This window comes from Panthera uncia, unplaced genomic scaffold (genome assembly GCF_023721935.1).
Source record: "Panthera uncia isolate 11264 unplaced genomic scaffold, Puncia_PCG_1.0 HiC_scaffold_165, whole genome shotgun sequence".
Taxonomy (NCBI): Eukaryota; Metazoa; Chordata; class Mammalia; order Carnivora; family Felidae; genus Panthera; species Panthera uncia.
In genome coordinates this window covers 67,305-86,186 of record NW_026058305.1, presented here as the reverse complement: position 1 = coordinate 86,186, position 18,882 = coordinate 67,305, and the positions used below count along the sequence as shown (strand labels likewise).

The window sequence follows — 18,882 nt, the reverse complement described above, 5'->3', positions numbered from 1 at the left end:
ATGACCTGAGCCGAAGTTGGACGCTTAACTGACTGAGCCATCCAGGCACCCCATAATCATTCCTTTTTTAAAATCGTGGTAAGAACCTTTAACATGGTAAGAATGTTTAATAAGAACGTTTAACACTAACAGATTTTTTAAGTGCACAATATAGTATTGTTAACTGTGGACACAGTGTTACACAGCAGCTCTCTAGAACTGTAATCGGCTTACGTAATTGAAGCTTTATACCTGTTGAATGGCAACTTCCCATGTCCTCCTCCCTCCAGCCCCTACTCCCACTCATATGAATGGGATCATGCAGTATTTGTCCTTCTGTGCCTGGCTTGTTTCACTTCACATAATGTCCTCAAGGTCCATCCAGTTGTGAATGGCAGGATTTCCTTCTTTTTTAAAAGCTGAATATTTCAAATAAATAAACTTAAGAAGAAAGGGTGTGGAGTGGCTCAGTCAGTTAAGCATCTGACTCGATTTCAGCTCAGGTCATGATCTCACGGTTCCTGGCATGGAGACCGGTATGGGGCTCCTCACTGACAGTGCCTAAACTGCTTGGGATTCTCTTTCTCTCCCTCTCTCTCTGCCTCTGCCCCACTCGTGCACGTGGGCTCTATCTCTCAAAATAAACTTAAAAAAATAAATCTGAAAGGTGCCTGGGTGGCTCAGTCAGTTAAGCGTCCGACTTCAGCTCAGGTCATGATCTCAGGATACATGGGTTCTAGCCCTGCGTGGGGCTCTGTGCTGACAGCTCAGAGCCTAGAGCCTGCTTCAGATTCTGTGTCTCCCTCACTCTCTGCCCCTACCCCGTTCACTTTTTTTTTCAAAAAAATAAAAAATAAAAAATAAATAAAAGCTGAATATTCCATTGCATGTGTATTTCTTTATTCCTTTATCCATAGATAGACACTTAGGTTGTTTACACATCTTGGCTATCGTGAATAACGCTGCAATGAACATGAGACCACAGATACCTCTGAGATCTCCATTTCACTTCTTTCATAATTTTGAGAAAACTTCACACTGTTTCTATAGCAGCTGTACCATTTACATTTCTACCAACACTGCGCAAGGGTTCCAATCATTCCACATCTTCACCAACACTCGCTTTTTTTTTTTAAGATTATTTATCTTGAGAGAGCATTGCGCACACATGTGATTGCAGGGTAAGGGCAGAGAGATAGGGAGAGAGAACCCTAGGCAGGCTCCGTGCCACCAGCGCAGAGCCCAAAGCGGGGCTCAATCTCACAAACCATAAGCTCATGACCTGAGCCGAAATCAAGAGTCAGACGCTCAAACGACTGAGCCACCCAGCCGCACCATGTTCACTGACATTCGTTATCTTTTGTTTCTTGAGACTAGCCATCCTAACAGTTGTGCCATGATACTTCATTGTAGTTTTGATTTGCATTTCCCTGATGATTAGTGATGTTGAGCATCGTCTCAACATCTGCTGGAAATTAATAATGTCTTAATATCATCCAATATCCAGTCAAGATTTAAATGTTATGAAATTAAAAAAAAAAAACTATTGGGCCCTCCTCCAGACCTGCACGCATGCATGATATCTGTATTTCAATAAGCTCCAGAGTGGTTCTTCCAATTGTCCAGATTGGGCAATCGTGCTCCATCCGGACACATCGCCAGTGAGGGGGCGCTTGCTCTGGACATGGTCACCATTGGTATCAGCGTTTGGTGAATACCGTTCCATACTATTTTCTGTGTTTTGAACATTTTCCTTAAGTTATACCCCAAATTTGTCTCGCTGGAGTTCGAGCTTTCAAAATCAGTTTCCCCTGCTCCTTAATCTTCTTGCCAAAATTTGAAGATGGCTCTTGTGGCTTCTCGGGTTTTTTTCTTCTCTGGCCTGGGTTTCCCTCTTTCCCTGGCATTGACAAGGTCATGGGCTCATCATGATTCAGGCCTGGCTTTCTGTGCCCTGGAATCTTGCACAAGGCTGGATTTCTCGCCAAGACACCCAGTTCCCCAGCCTGTGGGCATGTAAAGAGGAAAGAGGAGGAGGCACAGGTAGAGATGAAGCAAAATGGCCATGAATTGATAATAGTCAAAGTTGGGGGATGGATATGGAGAAGGGAGTATTATACTTTCCCATCTACTCCTGCATATGTTTATATTTTCCATAATAAAAAAGTAGAGTGTGAACAAAAAAATACCACTACATACCTATTAGGATGTCCAAAATCTGAAACACTGACAGCACCAAATGCTGGCAAGGGTATGGAGCAACAAGAATTCACATTCATTGTTGGTGGGAGTACAAAACAGTGTAGTCATTCTGGAAGACAGCTTGGCAATTTCTTGCAAAACTAAACATACCCTTACCGTACAATCCAGCAATCACACTCCTTGATATTTGCCCAAAGGAGTTGAAAACATGTTCACACAAAACCCACACACAAATGTTTATAACAGCTGTATTCATAATCGAAACTATTTGAAAGTAACCAAGATGCCCGTCACTAGGTAAATGGACAAGTAAGCTGTGGTACATCCAGACAATGGAATGTTATTCAAACACTAAGAAGAAATGAGCTATCAAGGCATGCAAAAACATGGAAGGAACTTAAGGGCATGTTACCAGGTAAAAGAAGCTAATTTGAAAAAGCCACATACTGTATGATTCCAACTACATGACATTCTGATAAGGGCAAAACTACGGAGACAAAAAAATAGACCAGTGGTTACCAGGAGTTTTGGGGTTGGGGGAGGGGATGAATCGGGGGAGGGGGGGAGCACAGAGGATTTTGAGGGCAGTGGAACTGTTCTGTATGATAACATGATGATGGATGCATGTCATTATACATTTGTCCCAAAACCACAGGATGTACAACACCAAGAGTGAACTCTAAAATAAACAAAAGACTTTGGTGGTTATATGTCAATGTACGTTCATCAGTTGTAACAAATGTTCCACACTGGTGGGGGACGTTAATAATGGAGGAGTGCTGTGCATGCGTGGGGGCTGGAGGGGCATGTTGGTAATCTCTGTATCTTCTCAATTTAGCGATGAGCCTAAAACTGCTCTAAAAATTGTCAATTAAAAGCAATTTTTAAGTGTCAGGGGAAGCATCCGTGGCACACTGTGCTCTGTGCTAGCACGGGAAATGCAGGGCACATGAAGGGCTGGCTGTCCTTAAGAAAATGTTTTAAAAAGCAAACCAGGAGCTTCCAGATGGAGCAGACCCTAGGCTGCTGCCTGTAACCAGGCTTAGAGAGAGAACCCAACGTCCCCAAATCACACACCCTCAGCCACTTCCCAGGGTATTACCAATGGAGTCATCATGGGGCGACCGCTTCGTGCCAGGTAGGGTTATAAAGGGCTCCATTGCCAAATGTTGTAACTGATGCATCGGTCTGCCTCCTGAGAAGCTTATGATTAATTTTTTGTTACTTGATAATCATCATACCAAGAAAAAAAAATTTTTTTGACCTCAGGTATAGAAACGTACCAACACTGTGCTGTGTTTCTAGAGAGAGCAAAATTAAGCTGATGAATTATACTTCCTTGCACAGATCTATAAGTGGTACCCTCATATTTTTCTAATTTGTCTCTCTCATTCTTGTTTCACTCTGTCCTCAACGATACAAGCAGCCAAGTGGTACCATTGCTCATTATTTACATGCAAACCAGGACTCCAGGGTTAGAGTCATCTATTCTCTGGAGGAAGTGAGGTCGGTGTTCTCTTCTGCCAGCTGCATATATTATTGACCTGGTGGCCCTCCCAGCCCTCAGGGCTTCCTGGTCCGTCCTCCCCGTAAGTGCGCCCTGGGCATTGTAGCAACATATACCATATATCATCATAATGTAAAAGCAACCTCAGGGACTGAAGAATTACTTTCCCTAGCTTCCCTCTAATGCCTCCTGACTGTGCTGGCCTGTGCTGAGGGCCTGGAGCTCCACACAAGCACAAGCAAACCCGTCTTCACGCAACCTGGGAGGATCAGAGACAGGCAAAGGCAAGGCAAAACTAATCCCATTTTTCAGACGGCAAAACCAAGCTTCTAAAATTGGAATAAGGGGTCATCTAGATGGGTGAACCACCTGCCTCCCTAGCCATTTTTAGGGTCTACACAGTTGCTTCTCTTTTTTAAATTTACAAGTAGTGTTAACTCCCCATAAGATATGTCACTTGTAAATACCTTCTCCCATTCGGTAGGTTGTCTTCTTGTTTTGTTGATTATTTTCTTCTCCGTGCCAACAGCTTTTTGTTTTGATGCAGTCCCAACAGTTTATTTTTCTTTTAATTCCCCTTGCCTCAGAAGACATACCTAGAAAAATGTCGCTATGGTTGATGTCAGAGAAATTACTGCCTATACTTTCTTCTAGGATTTTTATGGCTTCAGGTGTCACATTTAGGTCTTTAATCCATTTGAGTTTATTTTTTGTGTATGGTGTAAGAAAGTGGCCCAGTCTCATTCTCTTGCATGTAGCCGTCCAGTTTTCCCAACGCCATTTGTGTAAAGACTTTTTCCCATTGCATGTTCTTGCTCTCTGTGTCCAAGATTAATTTGACTATATAATCGTGTGTTTATTTCTGGGCTCTCTGTTCTGTTCCATTGATCTATGTGTCTGTTTGTGTGCCAGTACCATGTTGTTTTGATTACTACCGCTTTGTTGTGTATCTTGAAATCTGGGATTGTGGTATCTCCAGGTTTGTTCTTCCTTCTCAAGATTACTTTGACTATTCAGGGTCTTTTGCAGTTCCATGAACATTTTAGGATTATTTGTCCTAGCTCTGTGAAAAATGCTCTTGGTCTTTTGATAGGGATTGCATTAGATGTGTGGATTACTTTGGGTAATATGAACATTTTAGCTCAACATCACTGATCATCAGGGAAATGGAAACCAAAGCCACAATGAGATATCACTTCATACCCGTCAGAATGACTAAAATCAACAACACAAGAAACAGCAAGTGTTGGTGAGGATGTGCGAAAAAGGAACTTTTGTACATTGTTAGTAGAAATGCAAACTTGTGTAGCCACTGTGGAAAACAATATGGGGCTTGCTCAAAAAATTAAAGATAGAATTATCATATGACCCAGTAATTTCACTACTGGCTATTTACACAAAGGAAATGAAAACATTCACTCAAAAAGATATATGCATCCTATGTTTACCGCAGCATTATTCACAATAGCCAAGATATGGAAACAACCCAAGTGTCCGTCGATAGATGAATGGATGAAGAAGATGCGGTACACACACACACACACACACACACAGGAATATTACTCAGCCAAAAAAAAATGAAATTTTGCCATTTGCAAAAACATGAAATGAGCTGAAGAGTATACTGCTAAGTGAAGAAGTCAGTCAGGGAAAGACAAATACCATATGATTTCACTCATATGTGGAATTTAAGAAACATAACACACAAATGGAGGGAAAAAAAGACAAACAGTAAAAAAAAAAAAAAAAAAAAAAAACCCAGACTGTTAATGGGTCACCTGGGTGGCTCAGTTGGTTAAGCGTCCGACTTCAGCTCAAGTCATAATCTTGTGGTTCATGATTTCCAGCCCTGCGTTGGGCTCTGTGCTGACAGCTTGGAGTCTGGAGCCTGCTTCAGATTCTGTGTCTCCCCCCCTCTCTCTGCCCCTCCCCTGCTCACACACTCTCTCTCTCTCCCTCTCTCTGAAAAATAAATAAACATTAAAAAAAATTTAATTGAAAAAATTAAAAAAAAAACACTGTTAAATGTAGAGAACAAATGGTGGTTACCAGAGTGGAGGGCAGTGAGGACAGGTTAAATAGATGAAGGGAGTACACTTATTGTAATCAGCACTGAGTAATATACAAAATTGTTGATTCACTATATTTTATACCTGAAACGAATATAACGTTGTATGTTAATTTTACTTGTAATTTTAAAATATTACAAATATTAAGGGAGATTAAGTGCTCTTTCGTTATGGTTTTCTTCTTTTTCCAAGTGAAAATCATCTTCTTTATTTTTCTAAAGTACAAGATAATACGTGATCACAAGAGAAAAATCAGAAAATACAGCAAAGCAGAAAGAAGCTAAGGAAATCCATAATTCCATATAGTCAGGGAAAAGATAATTATCCTTTCTATGTAGGTCACTCAATATCCCTTTATTTCATTCATTCATTCATTTTACAAGCGTGTTTTGAGCTCCTGATATGTGCCAGCTTCTCTGTGTTACATATAAAGTCATCAAACAATGGCTCCTACCCCAAAAGAGACCAACCTAGTAGAGACAGAGAGTGAAATGAGCAATTATACTCAAAGATTTTCTGTACATACAAATATCCATATATACAGATATTCTTTACAAAAATGGGATCACATCATAAATGCTATTAACCTTATTTTTGGCCTCATATATCAGATAAAAGATTTTCATGTCAATAGAGTCCCTTCAGAACAACAAAAACAAACTCTAAGACTAAAGCTAACAAGAATTGAGCAAAACCTACCTGAAGAAAACCAAATAATTTTTAAGTATTTCTAAAAATCAAGATGTAAATCAGGTGCAATGACTCAACGTTGTCAGACTATGATTCTCTACATATTAACCTATATATGGGGCACCTGGGTGGTTCAGTCTGTTAAGCATCCGACTTCAGCTCAAGTCATGATCTCATGGCTCATGGGTTCAAGCCCTGCATCGGTCTCCGTGCTGACAGCTCAGAGCCTGGAGCTTGCTTCAGATTCTGTGTCTCCCTCTCTCTCTCTCTGCCCATCCCCTGATCATGCTGTCTCTCTCTGTCTCAAAAATAAATAAAAACATAAAAAAATTAACCTATATATTTGATGCAATCCCAAACAAAATCCACATAGATTTTCTTATGAATTTGTTAATATTCTCAAGTTCATCTGGAAGTGCAAATACCAAGAATAAAAAAATATGTCTGAAGAGCACTAGGAAATATTTTGCGCAAAAAACAAAATATGGCTTAAGACATTAGCAATCGAACAGCACAGTATTGTCAGAAGACTATGAGACCTCAGTGGAATAGGATGGAAATTCTAGAAACAACTCATAAATTTATTTTTAATTTGATATTTCAAATTAAAGAAGTAATAATGGAGTATTTGATAAACACTGTTGGAATAATCACCTATTGTTTGGAAAAGGAACCTTATACTTCACTCAAAATAACCCGAAACTAATGTCAGATGATTTAAAGATGTAAAATAATAAAAAGTATTATAAAAATAATAGTAGTAAATACGATAGAATTTTTTTGTTTTTTTAATGTTTGTTTATTTTTGAGAGAGAGTGTGTGTGCACGTGCAGGGAAGGAGGAGAGAGATGGACAGAAAGGATTCCAAGCAGGTTCTGCACTAACAGTGCAGACTCCCAATGCGGGGCTTGATCTCAGGAACTACGAGATCATGACCTGAGCTGGAATCAAGAATCAGGCGCTTAACCAACTAAGCCGTCAATGCACCCCAAATATGATAGAGTTTTAAGGAACTTTTTGGATGGGAAAAGCATTTTTAGGGAAATCTAGTAGATATAAAGAAAAACAAATGAACAGATTTAACTGTGCTTTAAACTTCTCTCCAACAAAGGATACCATAAGGTATCTTTTTAAACTACAAAGTTTAAAAAGAAGTCACAAATTAAAATATTTGTAATATTTTTAGCGGATAAAAGGGTAACATGAAAAATATATAAAAATCTCTTACAGACAATCAGGAAGGAAAAAATATTTTTATAGAAGAAAAAAAGAACATAAGGGGCAATTCAGAGAAGAAATGTAAGCGGCCAATGCATACATGGAAACTATTAAGCCACCCAGTGCTCAGGGAAATTTAAATAGATATTATATTTCACTTATTAGAGTGATGAAAATTAAATGTTTTAACCTTTAGTATTGGAACTGTGAGGAAACATAGATGCTTACAAACTGCTGGTGGGAATGTGAATCAGCATAGCTTTGATGAGCATAATTCAAGAATATTATTTAAAATATTCAACTGTGCAAACCCTTAGACTCTACAATTCTTCTAGAGATAAGTCTTCTAGAAGTGCTTTCTAAAGATGAGCCAAGCTTTGTTTGGAATCATTCACTTTGCTAAATGTCCATCCATAGAAAACTGGTTAAATGAAGTACCTATAAACTGTATCAGTCAGCCATAGCTGCTTAACAAAGCACTTCCAGGTCGGTTGAGCGTCCGACTTTGACTCAGGTCATGATCTCACACTCATGGGTTCGAGCCCTGCATTGGGCTCTGTGCTGACAGCTCAGAGCCTGGAGCCTGCTTTGGATTCTGTGTCTCCCTGTCTCTCTGCCCCTCCCCCACTCACACTCTGTCCCTCTCTCTCAAAATAAATAAACATAATAATTTAAAAAAATTAAAAGCAAAAAAACAAAACACCTCCAAAATTCAGTTACTGGAAACTGCAATCACCTATTCTCTCTCCTGTATCTGCAGGCTGGCTGGCTGGAAATTGGCTGATCTGGGCTGGGCTTTGTTGGGGGCATTGCATTAAGCTCTGGGGCCAGGGAGACTGAGCTCTTCTCTGTGGGTTCGGCTCATGTCTACTCCACAAGGGGTTCTTTTGGTTCTTTGGAAAGATCAGCAAAATTGATAAACATCTAGCTAGACTGATCAAGAGAAAAAGAGAAATGGGCAAATTGTTTTGAAAATGACAACTTGCCAAAATTAACACAAGATATGGCAAAACCTGAATTGTTCTACATATCTATTAATGAAATGGAATTGGTAGTTTAAAACCTTCCAACAGAGAAAACTCCAGGCCTGGACGGTTCACCAGTGATTGCTACCATTGCAAGGAAGAAATAGCACCAATCTTACATAAACCCTTTTGCAAAATAGAAGAGGTCAACATTTCCCAACTAATCTTATGCAACCAGCAAAATCTAATAAAGATATTTAACATTTAAATATCAATCAGTGTAATTTTTCATATTAACAGAATAAAACAAATGATCATTTCAATAAACATAGACTGAGCATTTGCCTTTAGCATTCTTGCCCTTCCAGACCCTAGATACCTGGATGCTTGCAGGAGCCAGTTCTAACATTCTCCATCCACCTTGCTAGCAAGCAGGTGCCTCCCACTTGCTCCCCTGTAGAGCCACTCCACCCAACCCATCTGCCACTGGGACGGAACCCTCAAAAGTGCCTACTACCATGCCACACCTTGCAGCAGCCCCCATCCATTACCTCTCCAAACCAGTTCCTGCCCTGGGGAGAGGGGAAGATAACCCCCACAACAGTGCACCCATAGTTCCTACAACAATACCTCTTAGCTAGCTGTCCATGGAGCAAGCCCTGCCCTTTGGTGCCCTTGCAGCTGTGGCAGTGGCTATTGGCAGGAAGAATGCCAGCTCCACCCACTAGTAAGCCCATGGTGGCTACAGCTAGTTTTCTCAAAACTCTGAAAACTATAAGACTTTGATGAAAGAAATTGAAGGTGACATAAACAAATGGAAAGATATACCGTGCTCATGGATTGAAAGAATTAATATTGTTCAAATGTCCTTACTAATCAAAACAATCTACAGATTTAATGCAATCCATACCAAAATACCAACAGCATTTTTCACAGAACTAGAACAAATAATCTTAAAATGTGTATGAAACCACAAAAGACCCTGAATAGCCAAAACAATCTTGAGAAAGAACAAAGCTGGAAATCTCAGATTTCAAACTAGACTACAACACTGCAGTAATCAAAGCAGTATGATACTGGCACAAAAGTAGACATATATATCAATGGAACAGAATACAAGGCCCAGAAATAAACCCATGCTTAGATGGTCAATTAATCTGTGACAGAGCAGGCAAGAGTATGCAATGGGGAAAAGACAGTCTCTTCAACAAATGGTGTTAGGAAAACTGGACAGCTACATACAAGAGACTGAAACTGGACCACTTTCTTAGACCATCCACAAAAAATAAACTCGAGTGGACTAAAGACCTAAATTTGAGACCAGAAACCATAAAAACCCCAGACATGAGTACAGGTAGTACTTTCTCTAACAATGGCCCTACCAGTTTCTTTCTAGATGTTTCCTGAGGCAAAGGAAACAAAAGCAAAAGTAAACTATTGGAACTACACCAAAGTAAAAATTTTTACACAACAAAGGAAGCCATCAACAAAATGAAAAAAAAAAAACCTACCAAATGGGAGAAGATATTTACAAATGATATATCCAAAATATAGGGGAAAAAACTCTCGCACAACTCAATATATTTTTTTAAAACCTCAAACAAACAATTCAATTAAAAAATGGGCAGAGGACCTGAATAGAAATTTCTCCAAAGAAGAGATAAAGCTGGCCATGGATATATGAAAAATGCTAACATCACTAATCATCAGAGAAATGCAGATCGGATCAAAGCTACCATGAGATACCACTTCACACCAGTGATATTGGCTAGACAAGAAATAAGACAAGAAATAATAAGTGTTGATGAGAATGTGGAGAAAAGGTAATCTTTGTGCTCTGTTGGTGGGAATGTAATTTTATGTGACCCCTGTAGAAAACAGTATGGAGAGGTTCCTCAAAAAATTAAAAATAGAAATACAATATGATCCAGTAATTCCACGTGGGTATTTACCCAAAGAAAAGGAAAACACTAATTCAGGGGCCCCTGGGTGGCTCAGTCGGTTGAGCATCCGACTTCAGCTCAGGTCATGATCTCACAGTTTGTGAGTTTGGGCCCCGCATCAAGCTCTGTGCTGACAGCTCAGAGCCTGGAGCCTGCTTCAGATTCTGTGTCTCCCTCTCTCTCTGCCCCATTCCCACTCATGCTCTGTTTCTCTCGTCTTAAAAATAAATAAAACATTAAAAAAACACTAATTAAAAAAGATAAGTGCACCCCTAGGTTTATTGCATCATTTTTTACAATAGCCAAGATGTGGAAGCAACCTAAGTGTCCATCAATAGATGAATGGATAAAAAGACGTGGTATATATATACCATGGAATATTACTCAGCTATAAAAAATGAGATATCGCCATTTGTGACAACATGGATGGAACTAGAGGGTATTGTGATAAGTGAAATAAAATGGCATCAATAAACATACTTAGCAGTAAATACAACAAAAGACATAAAAGTCTTCTACAATTAAGAGTAAAGAACATTGGATAAAGAAATTGTGGTTTATATACACAATGGAATACTACGTGGCAATGAGAAAAAATGAAATATGGCCTTTCGTAGCAACATGGATGGAACTGGAGAGTGTGATGCTAAGTGAAATAAGCCATACAGAGAAAGACAGATACCATATGGTTTCACTCTTATGTGGATCCTGAGAAACATAACAGAAACCCATGGGGGAGGGGAAGGAAAGAAGAAAAAAAAAAAAAAAAAAAGAGGTTAGAGTGGGAGAGAGCCAAAGCATAAGAGACTGTTAAAAACTGAGAACAAACTGAGGGTTGATGGGGGGTGGGAGGGAGGGCACGGTGGGAGGGAGGGCAGGGTGGGTGATGGGTATTGAGGAGGGCACCTTTTGGGATGAGCACTGGGTGTTGTATGGAAACCAATTTGACAGTAAATTTCATATATTAAAAAAGAAAAAAAAAGAAAAAAAAAAGAGTAAAGAACATTGATTACATGGAAAAACACACCATTTCTGAATTGGAAGTTTGAATACAGCTGAAATGTCAATTCCCCCCAAACTTATCTATAGATTAAAAGCAATCCCTGTAAGAATTCCAGCAAGATTTTTTATAGAAATTAACAAACTAATTGTAAAACACATATAGAAATATAAATGACCTGTAATAGCTAAAGCAATTCTTTAAGGTAAACAAAATTGGAGGATTTGCACAACCTGATTTCAAGTCATACTATAATCTGCATTAATCACACAAGGAGGTATTGGCAAAAGGACAAACAATGAAACAGAATACAGAGTCCAGAAATAGATCCACACATATTTTTTTAAGTCTACTTATTTATTTTGAGAGAGAGTGAGAGTGCACACATCTGTGAGGTGGGGGAGGGGAAATGAGCAAGAGGGAGAGAGAATCCCAAGCAGACTCCATGCTGTCAGCACAGGGACCAACTCGGTCAGACTAACCAACCATGAGATCATGACCTGAGCCGAAATCAAAAGTCGCACACTTAACTGATTGAGCCACCCAGGTGTCCCACACACATATATTTTCAATTGCTTTTGACAAAGATGGCAAGGCAATTTAGTAAAGAAAAAGTAAGTTTTCAACAAATGTAACTATTGGGCATCCATTGGAAAATAAGAACATTGGCCCTTAACTCACATCATACATAAAATTAATTTGATATGGGTCACAGACATAAATGTAAAATTATAAGTGATAAAAATTCTAGATGAAAACACAGGAGAAAATCTTTGTAATTTTAGGGCGGGCAAAGATTTCTTAAAATACAGAAAGCATGAATGATAAAGAAAAAATGATAATCTGCACTTTATCATAATTAAAAATTTTAGCTCTTAGGAAGTCACTCTAATATAATAAAAAGGTTGAGTCACAGACTAGAATGCGACTCGATACATATAACTCACAAAGCATTTAATCACAGAACACAGAACGAATCTTTACAATCAGATATAAAAAGATAAATAACCCAATCAAAAAGATGGACAAAATATTTGAATAGACAACTGATAAAAGAAAATATACAAATGACCAAGGATCAAATGAAATGGTGCTTAACATCATTGGTCATCAGGGAAATGCAAAAGAAACTACGTATTTAGAATGGCTAAAATAAGAAAAGACTGACAATACCAAGTGTTGACAAGGATATGGAACAAGTAGAACTTTCACATGCTGCTGGTGGGAATATAAACTGGCATATTATTTTTTTGTAAAGTTAAATACACACCTACCTTGCAACCTAGGCATTTCACTATGGTATTTAACTCAATATAAACTGAAACATATAACCTGTGGTAGACAAAATGACCTATTAAGATGTTCAGACCCTAATCCCTGGAATCTATGAATATGGCAAGAGGGGTTTTGCAAATGTAATTAAGGGAGATCATCCTGTATCATACGGGAAAATATGATCACATGAACTCTTAAAAGCAGAGAATTTTCTCCAGCTGGAGTCAGTAGAGATGCAGCAGGAGAGAAGTCAGAGAGATTCTGAGCATATGAAAAATTTGATGTGCCTTTGATGTTTTGAGACACAGGTGGCCATGAGGAAGAGCCAGGGGGCATTCTCTAAGCCCAAAGGCTGGCCTGTGCTGGGAGCTGGCAAAGAAAAGAGACCTCAGCCCTACAGCTGCAAGGAAACAGATGAACTTGGACTCTTCCCCACAGAGCTTCCAGATGAGACCCAACGATGTCCAACACCTTGACTTCAGCCTTGGAAACCCTAAGCAGAGGGTCCCAATGAGCAAGTCTGTACCCAGACCTCTGACATACAGAATGGTGAGATAGCAAATGGCTAATGTTCTGAGCCCTAAATTTGTGGTAATTTGTTTCAGGAGCAATAGAAAACTGATCCATGCCCACAAAGACTTGTACACAGATATTCACTGTTTATTTGCAACAGCCAAAACCTGGAAGCAACATACATGATATAACAGGGGAACAAAATGTGGTATATCTGTGCAATGGAAAACTACCTGGTCATGAACATGAACAAACCACATGGACAAATGTCAAAATAATTGTGCCGCATAAAAGATGCCAGACACATACTGCATAATTCCACTTACGTAAAATCTAGAAAAAGCAAGTTGATCCCTGATAACAGAAAATGGATCAGTGGTTGCTGGGATTGTGGCCGAGAGAGGGAAGGGTGGAGAGAAAGGGGCGCTAGGAAACCTTTGGAGGTGATGGAAATATTCTGTCTCAACTGTGGGGCCACTTTCAGAGGTGCATACATCTGCCAACCTCATCAAATTGTATGCTTTAAGTGGATGCTTAAAGTATTTTTTTGTGGGTATGGAAATTATACCTGAATTAAATGGATTAAAAATAGAATTCAGGGGCTCCTGGGTGGCTCAGTCAGTGAAGCATCCAACTTTGGTTCAGATCATGATTTCTCAGTTCATGAGTTCAAGCCCCACGTCGGGCTCTGTGCTGACAGCTCAGAGCCTGGAGCCTGCTTCAGATTCTATATCTTCCTCTCTCTCTGCCCTTCCTCTGTTCATGCTCTGTCTCTCTCTCTCAAAAGTAATTAAACTTTTAAAAAATTAAAAAAAAAACAGAAATCAAAGGCATTAAGGGGTGCCTTTCAAGAGGGTTTAAAAGAAAGGCATAACAATTTTGACAAAACAACTTTCTCTTCATTTGATTAGAATGACATTGAATCTGACGAGTAATACAAAGGGAATGACCATAATTTCAATAGCGAGCTTTTCTGTCTAGGAACATAGTAGGTCTTTTTCGTGCTCCGGGACAGTTTAAGCAGCATGATTATTGTCTGCTCCTTAACGATTTAACTGAGTTCACCCATAAAATAATCTGGGCTAGGTGCCAGGGGAACGGGGTGGATTGTGGCCAGGAAGGACAGGTGTGCTTTCACTGTTTTTTTTTTTTCTTTTTTAAAGATTTTATTAAAAGTATTTACAAAGCTATATCCAGACTCCAGATCCGGCTGCCAACAAGACCCTGTTACACTATGGGCACTGGCCGTGTCATGGCAGGTGACTCTGGTTTCCCACCCTTCTGTTCCAAGAGGGGAACGGTAGGTAGTGTCTCATCTTTGGGTTCCACAATGCTCACGTGATCAGGCAGGGGCTTCTTAGGGCCAGTCTTACCACTTGGGTCCCAGGGAAACACAGTCTTCACTTTGACGCCCAGCATACCCTGACTCAGCAGCACATGCGGTGTTAAAGTACTAGTTAACAGGGCTCCCCCTGCGAATCATCGGGCTATCCACAAAATTCATGGATTTAGTCCTCTGTCCTTGGAGTTTCCCACACCCCTCGACCTCACAGCCTTTGGCCCCACTCTCCGTGATGAGTGGACGCCACAGCACGCTCTCTGCACCTCAAGGCCTCCTAGGAGTTTGTAGGTGGAGACTCTGCCTGGGTGATAGCACACAGACCTCTTGTGGCCACCTTTTCAGCATAAAGCTCTGCACTGACCTCAGAGAAACCAAACCTCTTCTGAACCACAACACTCAATTCCTGGATCCACTGGCCCAAGAACATTCTGCATCCTGGTGACCAAGATAATGATTTCTGTCCTGGTTGGTGTAACTCAGACCTCAACTATAGAATGGCTATCTTCAGTCAGCTCCCGAGTGAGAAACCCATTCAGTTCAACTTTGAAGATGCCATCGGCTGCAAACTTCCTCTTCTTGGAAATTTGTCCCGCCATCTTGCTGCCGTGTGCCACCTAAAGCAAAGGCATGCGTTTACTGTTAATAACAAGGGTGGAGTTTGGATTCAAAGACCAGTGGTTCCCAGTCACTGGTTGATCATGGCCTTCTGAACAGTCTCCGGGTTAGTGATCTCCATTCAGTTTTAGATGCATGTTTTCAGTCAGATATTTACAAGCGCAGACAGAGCTTTTAGTGAACACTGTAGATGGCCACCCCATATCTCCTCAGCCCGTGGCTGAGTTTGGCAACAGTTAGAGTGGTTCCTTCCCACACAGATGACAGCTTCCACCACCAATGGTTGTCAGACTAAAGGCTTTTCCAGCACCACCCAAGCTTTCAGGGAGCCTGAAAGTGGCAAAAAGTTAACATCCCAAGAGCAACTCTCAACCAAAGAAGGAAAGTGTCCCAAAGGACAATTTCCCAACTTCCCCATCTCTCTATGGGATGCTTGGAATGCATTCCTCATGAAGCCTCACACAGCCTCTGTGGGAGTGAGCCAACCCATTACTACTGCATCCTTCTCTGTCTCCCTACCCCATGGCCTCCCTCCCACTTCCTGAAACCACCTCCTAGATGAACAACCAACCTGTACCCAGGTCCTTGTCTCTGGGTCTGCTGTATCTTATGGTACTATTTCATTCATTTGTAACAAGACACACACAAAATACACATTTTACAAAGACAAGATAAACATTTAAAATAATATATTTATTAACACAATCGTTTTGCTCTCACCCAAATATTAATTATGATATTCTTAGTGAGTGCCAGTGTGATTAATTGTTCTTCATTATTTTCGAAAATCTTGATGAACACTTTGTGAGGCAGCAATTCGGAAGCCTGGTTCCTGATACTTGGCTTCATGGTTTTGATAACTAAAAAGGCACTTCAGAAAGCTATGTGAATCCAAATGGGGAACAGGCATCAATAAATCATGTGCTCACTTTCCAGTCTGTCTACCAACTATAGTTTCTGTTAAAATCCAGCCAGGGAATGCTGGTCTTCCCTGATGTGGGTCAGTGTTCTTGCTCACTGATTGGGAAAAACTGCAATGTCATGTTTTCAACTAATTGTATCAAAGCCCATAGAAATCATGCATTTTGGAAGGTTTAGGTCTGGTTAGACAAGTATACGTATTTGCCAAAACTCATCAAATTGTACCTCTGAAATGAGTGCCTTTGAAGGTGATTTGCTACTGCTTTTCGGGTAGTTGAAAAGTTCAGGTAATTTGTTGGTGCTTTGATGGCTAATAGGTTGCTTTGGGATGTTCCCAGAAAAATTTTCTAGGAAATTCAGGCAGTCCCCTAGATGGTTCTCTGCTGCCTTGAGTGAAGCAGAGTTCTTCTGCCTTGGGGCCTGGGAGGCCTTGCAAAGCAGAGATAAGGCTGGGCCGTTGGGGAACTTAGGGCAGAAATAAATCATCTGTCAGGTATGTCTCCCACAACAGATGCTTCCTTTTGGTGGTGTCAGCCTGACCTGACCCTGGGCTCTGCCTCCCCTTCATATGTCTGCCAAGGCCCCCAGGTAGGAAAGGCCACTTGCCTGGGCTATATGGAGAACAGATGGAGGCCTGCCAACAGGAGCAGGGGACCTTGAAGCACACAGGTTCTCCAACCCCCAAAAATGGGACTCTGAATGTGGTTCCTGCTCTCCTCCTCCTTGCCCACCTCCTCCTCCCCAGCTTCCTGCAGGGAGAAGGTTCACTTTTCTCTGCTACCCCAGCTTCAGAGAAGCACTGCTTGAATTGAAATGGCACCCTCGACTCATCAATGCAGATTCCCTTCCTCCTGACAAAAATGAGAGCGTCACCCCAGGCCTGATTCCTTGCAGAAGTAAGACAGACTGTGGTCTACTCATCAGCTTTGGACCCTATGAGGCTGAAATAGCTGGTCTGCATTGTCTAAACCTCATGAATTAGCCATTGTTTTGTCCATTTCACAGGCAAGGACATGGAGGCTAAGTTGCTTACCTGAAATACACAGCAGCTGTGCCTCCTACAGGAGCCCAGTCTTGAGAGGGAGGAGACCAGCGTGATGATGGGGTGGATTAAAAATTGCCTGAAAAGGCACATGGGGCTTCTAGCAATTGGGAAGATACACATTAAATCAACCATGAGCTACTATTTTATACCCATGAGATAAGAAAAAACATTTAAGCCTAATGATACCATGGGTCAGAGAAGGTCTGGGGAAACCCTTACACATTATGGTGGGAATGTAAATTTGGCAACAAAGAAAAAAGGCAAAGGTGCTATGGCACTTCTGGACGATTCCTAGATTTGCTTACACATGTGGCCAAGGAAACATGAAGAAGGACACTCACTACCTGGAAATGACACGGTGCCTGGCATCAGGCGTCTATGTGTGAGACAGAAATGGCAAAAAGAAAAATGTTAACTGGTGTTTATGATTTTTATGAATTTATGATTATTATCTGATTTTTAAAAATTATTCAAAAATACATGAACAAAAAGGCAGCTTAGCCTGGTGTGAAGTTGTACCAACGGCCCACAAATGTAGGCCACATGCTGACCCCAAACTAAATCTCAATTAGAGCCTGGTTTGGGAAACACGAGACTGGGGTCTCAGAGCCTCTGGAAAGTTCTCAGAGTCTGGAGTTGTCCACCAACCAACAGTCCTGATGTCACCAGAAGGCTGATAGAAATAGGCCAGCTCCTTGCCCGCCCTTGGGGGCTCATGGTCTGGTAGGAGACCTGGGTTGCAGGCCTACACTCAGGTCAAGGGCATCGCCCTGTCCATAGAGATTAGAAGTGCATGAAGTGAGGGGCACTTGGGTGGCTCAGTCGGTTGAGTGTCCAACTTCGGCTGAGGTCATGCTCTCATGGTTCATGGCTTCGAGTCCCGAGTTGGTCTCTGCGCTGACAGCTCAGAGCCCAGAGTGTGCTTCAGATTCTGTGCCCCCTTTTCTCTCTGCCCTTCCCTCGCTCGCATTCTGTCTCTCTCTCAAAAATAAAGAAACATTCTTAAAAACTTAAAAAGAAAGAAGTGCATGATGTGAACACAACTCCATGTCTTGTGAGGAGTCCCATGGCCCTGCTGCAAATTCCCCTGCTCATCTCTGGTGAGGTGGTTGGCTTCTGCTAAGCTCTTTATTTTTAACTCTGCATCTGTAGTCTGACCCTCAGTCTCCGCTGCTGCCTACACCCAAACGTGGATGTCGCGTCTGCCCCAAGATTTCCCCTTCCCACTCCAAGGCATGGAAAGCCAAGGTCATGAGAGATCCATAAAAACAAGTTAGATCCAAGGGCAGGCTTCATGGAGGAGGTGTCCTTCTGGGCCTCGCGGAAGGAGAAGACAGAGGGATGGAGGGTTCCAGAGGCTGGGGAAGGTGCTCGGGCACTCATAAACTCAGAGGTGCAACCACAGCAGGAGTATGCGTGGGGCATCCGCGGAGAGCCATGGGTACCAGGCAAGAAGGGGATTCTTGCCAGAAGGAGCTTGTATCTTCAGTACTAGTCTGGCATGTAAACTTGCTAGAATATATCAACCTGTGCACACCTGCAACTGTTCATTGAGCCACATGTCAGGCCCTGGATGCCACAATGATGCTCAATGTGTC

General features: G+C 41.2%; 1 pseudogene; it reads right to left on the bottom strand.

Annotated features, from left to right (window-relative positions):
* Positions 1–14,588: 14,588 nt before the first annotated feature.
* Positions 14,589–15,299, bottom strand: LOC125917275 (40S ribosomal protein S3-like; annotated as a pseudogene).
* Between the last annotated feature and the right edge of the window lie 3,583 nt (positions 15,300–18,882).